This window comes from Toxorhynchites rutilus, chromosome 3 (assembly GCF_029784135.1).
Source record: "Toxorhynchites rutilus septentrionalis strain SRP chromosome 3, ASM2978413v1, whole genome shotgun sequence".
NCBI lineage: Eukaryota > Metazoa > Arthropoda > Insecta > Diptera > Culicidae > Toxorhynchites > Toxorhynchites rutilus.
This window is the reverse complement of record NC_073746.1, coordinates 93338482-93352756: the sequence shown is the minus strand read 5'-3', so window position 1 is coordinate 93352756 and position 14275 is coordinate 93338482. Positions and strand designations below refer to the sequence as shown.

Sequence of the window (14275 nt, the reverse complement as noted above, 5' to 3'; positions counted from 1 at the left end):
ATGGATCAATCGATTCCGGCGCTCCATAACAATTTTTTACAATGAATAAAATAATATATGTCATGAAACTAACTATCGATCAATTGAAAAATCTCAACCGTTATCCAAACGGAAATACCGCGTTCTGATAGGTCGACATCGAACATGCAATCTTCCTCTTGCATCCACAGTTATTGCTCAGTCATTTTCTGATAGATTTACGAGTGTTTTGCATCAATCGATTTGGGTACTCAATAACAATTCATTACAGTCAAAATGAATAAAATGGTATATTTTATGAAACTAACTATCAAACAATATCAAAATGGCATTATCTCAATGGAAAAACATATAGAGGCATCGGGTGTTTTTTTAATATTTGTAGAGGCGAATGAACTCTCAGAGTTTGAAGCCTCTTTAATTCAACACCAATTAACTAACCTCAATATTTGATTAGTTAATTCAATGTTTTCGAACTCAAAATATCTGCTAAGATAGCAAAATGATCTGCCTACGATAGCGAAAATAATAAACTATGCTGCGTTTTATTCATAAATCAATGATAATTTTAGAATAACGAAATATAATAGGAAAAAATTATGGAAATTATTAAAAAAGCAGCTTTTTCTAATACACATATATTTCACATAGGGTTTGAATTTGAAACATCTGTATTTTGTATTGCTCCCTCTTTTCTATCAAGACTTCAATCAATCGATTTTGCATTGAATAAACAAGATTTCTTGGAACTCCTTCCTCGATTTTTGTCTATTCTTCCTTTATGGTTTGTTTCAGTTGTGAGACATTCTGAAATTAACGTCCCTTACGATAAACGTTGCGAGACAGAATTCCCATGAGGTTCTCAATCGGGTTGAGATCCGGTGAGACAGTAGACCAATCCAAAACAACCAAAACAACGATATTGTGGTCAGATGACCATTGCTTAATATCCTTAGATGCATTGTCTTGCTGTAAAATTTAATCTTCACCAACAAGCTCTTCTGCAACATAAATTTGAACTTTTCCAGTATTTATGTGTAATATCTTTAGTTCATCTTGTTCGAAACAAAAACAATCGGTGCAGAACCCAAAAACCTTCAAATATTCCCGTTCCTCACTCTGATGCGGGACTTTGGATAAAGCAACAGATCCGCCTAAGTTGGGACATAGCCTGGAGAAACAGTAGATCAGCTTTTCTTCAAAAAATTGAAAACACCACTCTTCGATGGCATATCAGAAACAACAGTAAGGAAAGACTGCTTAGAAACGGCCTCAACAAGGTCACTCATACTTATCCTCTTTTAAGGAAAGGAAACCTGAATGTCTCGCAATGAGGCAACAATTTCTGCATGTCACTTTTCACTGGATTGCCAACATACAAAGGACGTTACACCCAAAATTGATTTTTAGCTCAGGTTTTGTCATCCCGATTTATTACATTAAATGAGCGTAAAAATGACAGAAAATTCCATGACTCACAAATACTGGTAAGCACTCGTATAATACAGGTCGGACTCGATTATATATAGTCGACCATTTTTTTTCAACAATTATTCTCTAATCCTATACATAATCGAATCTCAAGAAAACAATTTTTTCATTCATGTATGAATGTCAAACATTAATTGAAAAATTGCATTTTTGTGATTTGATTATGTATTGGATTCGAAAATTATCGTTGAAAGAGAAATTGCGATTATATATAATCGTCCGACCTGTATATGGTATTGCAATATAAGAATAATACGAGCGAGCGAAACAAGAAATACGTTTCAAATAAGCACGCATTACATGGCCACGGCCCAGACCGAGATGGACATAGATCTCCTTCATGCTGGAAAGTGTATGCTAGGAGTAAAACTAGAAAACACTTTCCAACTTCAATTTTTAATGAGATGTAATATTATCACGCTCCTCCTCAACAGCATCATTAGCTATGTGGATAGCGTGATCGTGTAAAACAGTCTTGCATTCCAGCCGACCTTGGTTCGATTCCCGTTGTCGTCGTTTGAACTTTTTTTTGTGTGCAATCCCAAAAAAAGATGAAAAAACAAAAAAGAAAGAGATGTCTGCTTCCATATATACAAACATTTTAAAGCGTTGGGGGACATATGACATTTTTTTTTTTATCCCATCCGTTTATTAGGCTCATTTAGCAATTCAGCTGTCACAGAGCCGAATTTATTCGTATACATTTTTATGTTAAGAAAACTATTGTTGTATATTATTTAAGCTTAAGATTCCTATCCATCGATAAACATTTGTTTTTTTTTATGTATAACACAGTAGCTGTTTAGGCCTAAGAATATTCCAATTCTATCGATACACAACACATGCCGAGTATTCCATTTCTATCGATACACAACACATGCCGCCTTTTTCAGCGTTAGAATATTCCTATTGTTCGAATGTTCACAGTTGGACTGTTCCCAACGGGACTGCTGATATGAGGCTTCCATTGCTGTGTTAGAATTAGCACCAATTACCGATGCAGCAGATCGTAATGTGAGCGGTAAGGGACTGGGATTACCGACACATGATGATTGTTGCGTGGACGTAGTAGCTAGAATAACACACAAAGATGGTCAGTTGAGGGGCCCTGAGTTATTAGCTCATGATCGTTCGCTTAGTAGCGGACACGCAACCAATTAGGCTACGAAGACCCGAAGATATGACATTATTTGCCTATTTGACGCTTCAAGGCATGAAATGACATGTTTTCTGTCGAAAATGAAATGTTGTCTGACAACGCTAGTCTGGGTGTAGACTTCGAAACAACATAGGACAGAACCTAAGAGGCAGGCACCCAGGAAAATAATGGATAGGTTTTGTAAAATAAACTGAACTTTGCAATAAAATAAAATAGAGAAAGTAAAAAAAAGAATATCGGAGACGAACGAACCGTATGATCTAAAGCCTCGCTCATTGTGTTCGACAATGATAATTATCTTTTATTACATTGGTGAGTTTTTTTTTCATTCACTGAGAGCATTAAATCGCATAACTTGGCATATTCTTAGTCGTATATAAAGTGGAATCAAATCACAATCGTACATAATCTTTGATTAACGTCATATGTATCTGAAATCGCAAAAAAATCACGACAGATTAAGTCGTAAAGGCAGATGCAATTCAATGGTCACATAAATGCGACGAATGAATACAACCATTTAACCTGACTTAAATCCACCACTACTACTCCACCCTGGCATGAATTTCGTTGCCCACTCACATAATCTCATTTTAACGTCCACACAAAGTGAAACGAAAACATGATTCTGATGCAAAAAAGTAGCCTGCTGAGGACATATTACATCAAATTATGAATTTAACACATAAAGATTGTTGATGTTTATTTTAAAACTGATCTATGGTACAAGGTGCGGTCTTTTGATTAATAAACTGGATAGGGTAGTGGTATATGAAAACAGTACAAAAGAAAGATTTCACTTGAAGCATGAAAAAAAAAGTGGTTAGACGCATACAATTCTACATTTTCCCAATAAGTTCAGAGGTATTCAGTCGCCACTAGCACTAGCACTTTAGTTTAAAAACAAAAACATAAATTAAAATTCTAGATGACTGTAGAGTCCAAAACGCCTTGGTTTATTTGGCTTTGTAAAATTGCCAAGTTGGTTTACAAATAGTATCCAATTTTGTAAAACAACGTTCTGAATTAATTCAGTGAAGAAATTGTCTTCATACAATTTTTCTATACAATTAAGATCGTTACTATGAATTTCCTGGGTTATCATTACAAATAAACGAAACAATGTATTTGCTTTGTTTCATTCGGATAATATAACACAGTTAAATAAGCAAAATCGCCAACCAGGGGTGACATTGCGCATTTCGAAACGAGTGATTTTTGTTCGTTTCGACCATTTTGACATGCCTTTGATTAGCTTTGTTCTTGGGTTCGTGAACAAAGCTGATCAAAGGCATGTCAAAATGGTTACATTTCTCTACGAGACAAATTTTGCTCTAAATTTAGTACACCGAAAATATGAACTTGAAAATACATAATACTAAAACCAATTCGATTTGAGTTTGAATTTTCTCGAAACGAGTTAGTCGTTTCAAAATGGGCAATGCCACCCCAGGATTGACGTATCCGATTTCATCCCTTTCGTCTAGGGCCACAGAGGGTGGTTTTCATCATATCTCATTCCACTTCGGCATATTCTATTGCTATACTGATAATGGGTATCGATTCAGAACCCGAGATTAAATTCCCTGATGTTCCCTGATTTTCCAGAAAAATTCCAGACAACTCGAGAATATGTGTAAATGCTTCAGAAACTCAATAAGCTAGAACAAAAAAAATTATAAAAGTTTTTATATCTTCTAATCAATGAAATTTTGTGATTTTAGCTTGAGTTAAATGATAACTAAAAAGGCGTAAAAGATATGCAAAAATGTATTAATTAAAGATGAAACGGATATCCAGTAACTATCCGGTATCCGACCGGAATTTTGGTGTTCTTTATCTTGATTTCCTCCTTGTCCGAAAACTTTTTTTATGCAGCAATATGCGAAATTACCTCGGATATAAAAGAGAGGCTAGAATCAAAGAATGTTTATTCCAAACTAAAACTAAATCATTTTTGTGAAAAAATGTGTTTATTTGTCTCTAAAATGTAATCCTTTTTTGCTTAATCCAGATTCTCCCAGTTTCGTATTCGCAAACAATGAGCCGAATATCTGGCTGCCGGATATACTACTTGACCACCTTTGTGTGATATTCTAGCTACTAGGTCCACACAACAATAATCATGTGACGGTGATCCAAGCCTTTCACTTCATTTACGGTCCGCTACATCGGTAATTGGTGCTATTAATAACACAACAATGGAAGCCTCATATCAACAGCCCCGCTGTGTATGATCCAACTGTGAACACTCGATAAAATAGGAATACTATTACGCCTAAATGGCTACTGTGTAATATACAACAAAATAATCGTGAGGTTAAAATGTACACGAATAAATTCGGCTCTGTAACAGCTGAATTGCTAAATGAGCCTAATAAAATAAACAGATGAGATAAAAAAAAATTGTCGCTTAGCTACAATAAATTCCTCACGCATGTTTTTATAATGACGTTAATGGAATAGCATCTCTTGATTGGAATCAATGATGATAAAGTCATCAAAGATTGCGGTGATCAGAAGCCTCTCACTTTCGCTCTGTTAGTCCTTCTGAAGTAAATGTACAAAAAAAAACAGACTAGTTAAATACATCTTTTGTATCATTAACATTATACTGACCGCAATAATTGATATTCAAATCATATTATATACAGCAGTAAAAAATCAAAAACTGATGAGTTAATAATTATTTGAATTCCCTGATATTCCCTGATTTTCAAGGGTTTTCCAGGTAATCGACACCCTGTACCAACCAAGTAAAACGGCCTTTTCCAGGACCACCAAATCATTATCAAAGAGTTTAAAGATGTAATTTTTCAAACATATCCAAAATTAGCATGCAACAGAATTGCCTAACGTAATCTTACGTCAACTATGTGGTCGTGCCTCGGACACATCCCTCCTGTGACTTTTTTTCTCTCTCCCACACATTGTTGACCGATCGAACCACCGAACGAACATTCCATTCCCGATCAATCCCTTATCAACCGGGGACTATTGAATTCAATTATGGGAGGACCGCGTCGTTCGATCGAAACGCATGATCCTCTCTCTTCGTTTCGCGCTATGTGATCGATCGCGATCGCGCGCATACGCGCTGCTCGACCCGCTCGGATATAAGCAATTAAGTCTGAAAGCCGATCGCGCATGATCCGTCGGCATATGTTACCCCGGCCGATAAATCAATCGCTCTTATCTCGCCCAACATGTTTTATGTTTTAAGACCAATTGATGCCCCTTTTGGGTTCTGGTGTCTTTTACGCTTTTGTTTCGCTTTGCTTCTCTCCTCCCGCTGCCGTCTACATCAATATGCAGGCTAAAATTAAGCTTTGACGCTCAGTGTGAGACCTTTCTCATTGCTGTACACCCTCGGAACCCGCGCCAACCGCCGGGTCCCCTACCAATACCTAGCCAGGGCCAGTCGGGCTAGCAGTGCGCTGGAAATTAATCTCTTTTTAACTGACAAAATTTAATTTATTGCCTTTTCTCCTTTCTCCACACACATCTTGCCTATGCCCATAGTAGTTCAAACAGCTTTTTTTGTTCGAAAAATATCTTTTCTATCGCTACGAAAAAAAAAAGAAAGAAAATTGAATTCCAGAATATCACCATCCCAAATGGGCTAAGAAAAAGATCAAAACAGGAAACCATCAGCAGATGACAGGGTGCGGGTCCACAAAACTGAACCGAGAATCTTCAAATTTCTCATAAATTGTAATTTATGACTTTTCCATTTGCGGCATATGAGAGTGCGATCGTGTGAGTATTGGTCCCATTTTTTGCCTTTCGCCTTTCGGATGCTGCGCTGCACTTGACGACGATTGACGAGGTCGATGCCGGACCGAATGAATGGTGAATGGATAAAAGGCAAGCACAAGAGACGATAGCCGATTAGCCAGAGCGGACGAAAGGCGTGGCCAGCGGAGGACGGACCGAGCCACAAAGTAACTGCTGTCCTCAGTTTGATTTACATGTCGAGAGTGTGGCTCAACCATTCTCGCTCACCGAAAATTAAGAGGAACACCATATGTGTGTGTGTGTGCAAACGAAGGCAAGAGGCGATTGAAAGGAACAGAAACGAAGGAAGAGGCAAAAAAAACTAAATCTATGATTAATGACGGACCACTCAGATGTCATCTGTGCGCGCGCGTGTGTATGTACGAGAAACCTGTCCGTCCTGCCGGCGTTCGTTGGTGAAGCAAGAATCGAAATCGGAGGAGGGAAGGGACTTCTGTCTTTACCCCTCCCATGGTGGGTCAGCAGCTTTTCGATGATGTAGGCAGAACATTTGCTGGAACGATGGCCGCGGATGGTGGCAGAATGGGACAATGTGGGTTCGAGAACATCACTCCGAATGGGTCCCCCCCCCGCCACAACTCAGTTCACTCACATCATTATATTGTGAAAATTGTAGATAAATTTTAAAATTTATTTCTGAAGCATCATAAATATGATTTATTCGATAATAATTCTCGGATGGCATGCAGAGCTGGATTTGGAGTCGTCGAATGTTATCCCAAACCGGGATGTGCGTGGGGGGATTCTCGCTTAACGGAACGTCAATGTCCCGGGGAAAGAGTGGGGTAATGTCACCGCAATCGCCAAGGACTAATTTCGATACCTTCATATTTGTTTGAGTGAGAATGTCCCTTCGACAAAACACAGTGAATGAAGGGAAGTGAAGAAAAATGGCGAACGTCTATCGGGCTGGATGTTCCGAAATCAGCTCTGACACGCATCAGAGAGACATCGTAGTCGTCATCGTCATTACCCGCCATTAAACGAGACACCGGCAGAAACGAGGGCATAATTCTTTGGCAGGCAATGATGATCTATGCTTTATGGACTACCTCTACCCTCGCTCGCCCCCGCCATCACTTTTGTTGAGCGCTTCGACGCACACACACACACACACACGCAGCATATCATCATCATCATCAGCATAGAGTATCAGAGTTCGTCTCCGCCGCGCCGCGTTATACCGCGCTGTGATAATAATAATAAACTCGTAATAAAACAATAACTGTAAATCAAGTCGAATTGACAATGACAGAATTATCCAATAATATCTAACTGTATACACAGCCATAAATCAATTCTCTTTCAGTCATTTTAACATTTTACACACACAGACACACTCACACACGACAATGACAGTGGTGGTGGTTGTTGATTATCGCCAGTGAGTGGGCGGTTGGGTGGAGATGGTCCTCCCCCGTCTGCTGATTGACCAGAGAGGGCTGGTAAATGGTGTTGTTGCCCATCAACATGAGTTCATTATGAATAAAGCAACAAGATGACTTGCGGAGCTATTTGCTGTTTATCACATGCTTCGACATGAGCGAATGAGAATTCGAAAAATATTTCTGACCAGTTTCCACCAGTGATATTTTCCAGATTTCACACATGTCGGGAAAAAAAATTGAACAGAAATTATGATGTTTACACATGATACCATTATCCTCTAATAAGTAAGACGAGCTCATTATAAAGATGGCTTATATGACTAACGCGAGTGATGATCAATACCATACATTGTCTAGCATGATAATATTTTGAGATAGACAGAAAATAGTCACAGTTTATTAGTGTTAACACAAATTTCAAACTCAAGAAGATCTTTTTTTTTATCTCATTTATTTATTTATTAGGCTCATTAGCATTTTAGCTGTAACAGAGCCGGGTTTTAATCGTGTACATGTGCATATGCTTATGTTTCTATAAATTGTAAATTACACAGTAGTTAGTAGTAGTCATTTTAGGCGTTAAGTTTTCTGTTCCATTACATTATGGTAAATTACACCGTAGTAGCCATTTAGGGGTAAGGGTATTCTTTCTGTTCATCCATTGTTCAGCAGACCAGACAGCGGAGACAGTTGATATTGATCATTGTTGAGTTATTTATAGAACAGCAGCCCGAGAGAAGATCGTTGACCGATCGGATTTTGACCCTACACTCAAATTCTTGTAGGAAACCAATGCTCCCAAGGATTTTTGTGCTTGAAGGAACCAAGAACCATCAATAGTGCAATATGCATGAATATGAAAATGAAATTTTGTATCGTAGTAGTATTTTGTACTGGAAAACACCATTTGCGGAAAGTGTTACTGAATTATTTTTTCGACAAAAAAAGTGCGACTGATAGTCATCGTTTGCTTTTTACTAGAATATGCTGAATTTATATGCTTGTGTAGTAAGTGACTTAAACACAATTCAGAAGCATTGATTTGGATTATGATGATGAAGAATATGAACAACCACCGAAAAAAAAAATTAAGATACAATAGGAATAAGCCAGAAAACATCACCAGTAAACGGTACCGACCACGAATAACACGATTGTATAGAGCTCTGAAGGAAGTACGACTGGAATGGGAGAATAAACACGACAAGATAATTTTACAGCATGGCAACGCCAGACTACATGTCACATAATCTACCTATATAAATAAAAATGTAAGGCAACATCTGTTGGTAAGCGGAAACCCCAAAGAAGGGATGGTCCGATTTTAGCCTCCTGTTTTTTGTTGTATTCGTTTCTTCCCGTAGATCAATATAGTGGAGAGAAAAATCGGAAAATCCTGAAGGAAGGTCGGAAAATTCGGAAAATTTAATTCCCACATGTTCGCAAATTACATCATAATAAGCGTTGTTAGTTCATTCGATATTTGCACTATCGAAATTGATCTTTGTTCGTAAGTGGAAATGGATTTTCAGGCGAAATAACGCATTTCCATATCTTATATCTATAAATAAAAATGGAAGGCCAAATGTGTTGGTAAGCGCAAAACCCGAGGAAAGAATGGTTCAATTTGAGTCATCTATATTTCGTTGTAATCGTCTCATCCCGTAGATCAATATAGCGGAGAGAAAAATCGGAAAATTCGGAAAATTGAATTCCCATATGTTCTACAATTAGCTAAGCGCTGTTAGTCCATTTGATGTTGGCGCTAACGAAATTGATTTTTGTTCGAAAGTGGAAAACGATTTTCAGTAGGAATAACGCATTCCCATATCTTCTATCTATATAAACAAAAATGGAAGGCCAAATGTGTTGGTGTGCCCTAAACCCGAGGAAGGAATGGTCCGATTTGAGCTGTCTTTATTTTGTAATATTCTCTGTATCAAACATGTATTCCATGCAACGGAGAAACATGTTATTTCCAAATTCTTGAAGAATCTTGAACGAGAATTGTGTCTGAAAATAATTTTATATTATAAGGACGATTTTTTGTAGAAGTACTAGACAATTTATAGTAAAAGGAAATTGTAAAGGGTCAAAGGGTAATCAATCAATGAAGAGTTCAGTGATTGGACTCACTAACGTTCACTTAGTAAGAAAACGTGGATGTTTGAAAGTATTCAAATCAAAACTATGGATGGGTTATACCGCAAAGTTGACGTAGGAGTGCCGTTGGCTTAGTAATCAATCGTATCTCTTAAATTAGCAATAATCCCACCTCGGATGTTCCTCATTGGGTACGATATCGCCACTGCGTAGAGCAGTCTTCTGTGTGTATTGATTAAATTATTGATTAATCTAGTGAATGAATGAAACTGTTTACGAATTCAAATGCAAACAAATCCCAATTCAAGTCAATTTATGCATTATGGTAGTAGTTATCGCCGGAAATAGTTATCAACATTTTGCCTAATCATCAAACGGTATGCGTAGAAGTTCAGTGAGCTGGCGACATGAAGATATATCTTCCAATGCAGTCTTCAATTATCGAGCCAAACCGTTGCATTTGTACCCGCATTTGTAGACTGTGATAGCAAAACGAATTCCGGAGTGTAAAAATGCTTGTGGGTATAAAGTATATATAAAGTATTGCCGACTTGAATGTTTCTGCAATGCCGATATTCCCAACTTCTTTGTTTCGCAATCTGTATTTATTCTGTATTCCAATTTGCAAACGAATACAAAAGTTCCCACTGTTTGCATCTAATTTGCTATGTCCTCAGGCTCCATGGTTTTGAAATCCGTGTTAGGGAAACATTCTGATTTGCAGAAACGCAAGCGAGTACAAAAGTACCCGCAGCTCGCATCTATTTTCCAATGCCGATTTCCCCAGGCTTCATGATTTTGAAGTCTGTGTTTGGGAAATATTACAATTTGCAAAAAAGCAAACGAGTGTAAAAGTACTCGCTGCTTGCATCTAATTTGCAATACCAGTTTCCTTAGGTTCCATGATTTTGAATTCTGTGTTAGGGAAACATTCCGATTTGCAGAAACGCAAGCGAATACAAAAATACCCGCTGCTTATATATTTTTTTGCAATGCCGATTCCCCCAGGCTCCATGGTTTTGAAGCCTGTGTTAGGGAAACATTTCGATTTGCAAAAACACAGACGAGTACAAAAATAACCGTTACTTGCGTCTAATTTGCAATACCAGTTTCCTCAGACTCCACGGTTTTGAAGTCTGTGTTAGCGAAGCATTCCGATTTGTAAAAGCGCAAACCAGTACAAAAGTGCTTGTATCTATTTTGCAATGCCGATTTCCCCTGGCTCCATGGTTTTGAAGTCTGTGTTAGGGAAACATCCATTCATTCCAGCGATGGTACCTCAATCGTTACCCAATCATAACTGAGTAGATTTCCGAGCGACACTCGCTTTTATACCGATTGGTATGATTTCAATAGCCTGTTTTGAATGCAATTGAAACAAGTTTTTGGATCAAAAAGTAACAAGCATATAACGCGTAGACATTCTATCTTTCGAATGAAGTGTTTATCATACTATTTCGTTCACTTGTTTAGAAGGTATTAACGCTCAAAATCTCGTTGCTACGGCGTAACGCTTTCGTTTTCGAAACTTTGAACTTACACCCCAGTGTAGAAATGAAAGACGTAGTCCTACGGCAAAAACAGCGTAAACTCCATATTCTGCGTTAAAAAACCGCGTCAACTCAAAAATCCACGTAAAAAACCGCATAAATTCCTGAATCCATGTAAAACTAAACCGCGTTAATTTCAAAATCCGTGTAAAAATCTAACAAACATTGAATTATTTGTACAAAATGCATCCCATATTCAAACAAATTGCATATTGCACAAGCACAATTATACTTTATGCCCAGGGAAGCCGAGAAATAACTTCCAAACCCGATCGGACTTGGAATCGTACCCGTCGCCTCCGGATTGTTCTTATTGCGTCTTTTGGGGTCCTATCAATTTAGGTTTCTGCAGTTGTACTCTTTCTAGCATGGGTGCGAAAGAAGTACGAAATAAGGTAACGGGGGGAATTTATTGACAAAAAAACATGTTTTTTGTTACAATAAATGACTGTTCTATTATACCAGTGTATTAGGTGGAATGAAAAAAACCATTTTTCATTTTTGAAATACATCGTTCAGCAACAAAATTTATTTGAAAATATCCAAGAAATTTTAAAATGTTTATGGTGCGTTTAAAACAGATTTTGGACCACCAAGAGAGTATTTTGGCACACCAACAATACCTATTCTGGCCCACCTGTAAACCACTTGTGGAAATTTTTACATTATGATCATATTTTCGAAGTAACGTCGATTCTTTAGAGCAGAAACAGTGGACTTTGAAGGGGGTCATCCACAATGTACATGGACACTAAAGGGGAGGGAGAGTTGTTTCAATGGGATATAAAATTAAATGATTAATGGTTGAAAACCGTGTAAAAAAGCCGCGTAAAAACTGCATAAAAAGCGACTTCAGTACAATTATTCGTTTGTAACGTCGCTGTTTATCTCAGCTGGTTCACTATTTCAGGTAAACTTCTCTGATTGAAAGGAACTTATCATCAACCTCAGGGGAACGAGTCACGTCATTTTCAGGCTAGAAATTTTGAAGGAAGAAGTTCGATGCTTCGGGAAGAACTTTTGCATAGGGGACTTATTCGAATGGCTTCTCCGCCAACACAACGAAGTACTTCAGAATATTTCACTACCATGTTGGTGTTGGGTAACGGGGAGCTCACCGGGCGCTACAACAGGACGGGGTTTTAACGGGCAGCGATTCGTGGATGCCTTTCCCTATCTACTCAGCTCTGGACGATCGAACAGTGATACTGCACGTGCATTGACAGTAGAGTTTACAAATCACCAGTAACCAACGAAATTGCAGGATAAAACTACGGGTTTTCGAAAGCGAGCAACAGTCAACTTTTTACTTTCGTTCTACGTAAGGATAGTCCCATTTGGTATCTATCATTAGGTGACATGGTTTTTTTACGCGGATTTTCCAATTAACATTTTTTGGCATAGAGCACAAACAGTGGCGATAGTTCAATACTCAAATAGCTAAAAAAATGTAAGGAATGCTTTTCAAGCTATTCTGAAAAATGGAGGGCAACGAATCTGCATTACGCATGATTAAGAACAATTTCCCTACACTTTATTCCATTTTAATGCAATACAATTTCGTTATATCAAATTACCTTTATCTGTTGACCTAAGTTTTTTTTATACTGGGGTAACTTTATGAAATTGAAAATGAGACATGTTTCGAAAAATGGTATTGTTGTATATATTACTCAACATTACATTGTACGGACAATTTATCCAGCAGTTTTTTAGCGTAAATACAAATAGTGACAATTGAATAATTGAGCAATTTAGTGAATAAAGTAGGAACGATTTGCGAATTACTGTATTTTTTCTATGTTTTAGGGCACGGACATCTCATTCGAGTACGTGGGAATATTTGCTTCCATTCGGCAAGTTGGGGGAACTCAGGGCTGACTCTGACAGACTTACGGGAAGCTGATTTGGTTTGAGGTCATCATTAAAAAAAACTAAATTCAAAAAGAAATGTTTCAAATAATCAGAGTCCTTCGTAAAGATTCCGTCTGCGCGCCTAGGTACAGATCCTTCCGTTTATTTGATAGGGAAGATATACAGCTCAAGGAAAGCAATGGCTTGGTTCTGAACGTTCAAATTCAGTGCTTAGAACTCAAAATTGGTTGGGTGGTTGAAGTTGTGCGAGCTAGTTGACGCATTAAAGGCATCAGAAAATAGTGTGAAGTCATCATTCTGGGGAAGCTCTGTTACACGCATCCACTCTCAGTCGATCAAAACGATCGACTCTTCAACGATTACGACCACTGTTCCAGGTTATTTCAATGCAAAAAGAAGGACTGTTCCAAGGGGTATGTGATTTGAGCCCCAAACGGACTTTTTTTTCTCCAGAACTGACTCTCAATGAGGAAGCGATTTTGAAACTGGAGCGTATATCAGGGCCAATGATTAATCGCTCTTCACCGATCGAAAATGTAGTGTAATATTATGTGTAGTTGACTGATACATTTGAGGCAAAAAATCGAAAAATCGACCCAAAATGAAGAACAAATCGGCTCTTCACTTGCAAAGGATTTATTTTCAGGCCAAAATGGACTCTGGTCTCCGTTTGGATCGGTTCTCAGCAACATTTTTTTTTGTCGCAAGTCGTCAGAATTATTATTCTGAACTGACTGCCAAGGACTGTTATCTGTTGGCAGATGTCATCAAAGTAAAGATGTTTGGTTTATTCAATAATTCTTGTGAACTGAAACGTATTTTGAAATCAAAAATAACGTACTATATGGAAGTTATCAAATTTTTCGGGATGCTTTAACACTTTTGGAGTAGAATATTTTGATCAATCAAGGCATTTTGTGCTCAAAAATTGT

The 14275-nt window shown here is 37.8% G+C and overlaps 1 protein-coding gene across 2 annotated transcripts in view; it reads right to left on the bottom strand.

Moving 5' to 3' along the window:
* The window catches only part of LOC129774872 (protein tiptop), a 122163-nt gene that overhangs the window by 13989 nt on the left and 93899 nt on the right, over positions 1–14275 (bottom strand). The window lies entirely within an intron of this gene.